Source organism: Mus caroli, chromosome 11, assembly GCF_900094665.2.
Source record: "Mus caroli chromosome 11, CAROLI_EIJ_v1.1, whole genome shotgun sequence".
Classification (NCBI taxonomy): Eukaryota; Metazoa; Chordata; class Mammalia; order Rodentia; family Muridae; genus Mus; species Mus caroli.
In genome coordinates, this window is record NC_034580.1 from 94,908,677 (window position 1) to 94,909,352 (window position 676).

Sequence of the window (676 nt, forward strand, 5' to 3'; positions counted from 1 at the left end):
GGTCTCACTCTCAAGAATTCATTTAAAACCTACTTATCTTCTAGGGCCCCATCTCCAAATACTAGGGCTTCAGCTAAGAACTCTTTTTTTTTTTTTTGGTTTTTCGAGACAAGGTTTCTCTGTATAGCTCTGGCTGTCCTGGCACTCACTTTGTAGACCAGGCTGGCCTCGAACTCAGAAATCCGCCTGCCTCTGCCTCCCGAGTGCTGGAATTAAAGGCGTGCACCACCATGCCTGGCAATAAATAAATAAATAAATAAATCTTAAAAAAAAAAAAAAGTGCTGGGACCACGCACCACCACACCCAGCCCTTGTTCAACCAAAATGGCACTATGGAGGTTTAGATATGGGTAGGTCTGAACAGCTCATTATCACTAGTTTTGTTGGGTATGTTATATGTGTCTGTGTTTGCATGGGTACATCCACCTGTGGAGAGGCCAGAAGTCAATGCTGGGTCATTTTATCATTCTCCGGCCTAGCTTTTACTCTCTACTGCAGTAAACTCTCTAACCTGGAGCCAGTGGCAGCTAGACTGGCTGGCCAGTGAGTCCCCTGGCTGGCCAGGTCTCTCTCTCCCGACAGTGCTGAGCCCCTAGGGAGGGCTGGAATCCTAACTCAGCATGCACTCTGCCCCTTAATACAGGCTTCGAGTCTCTTCTCTCCATAACTGCTAACA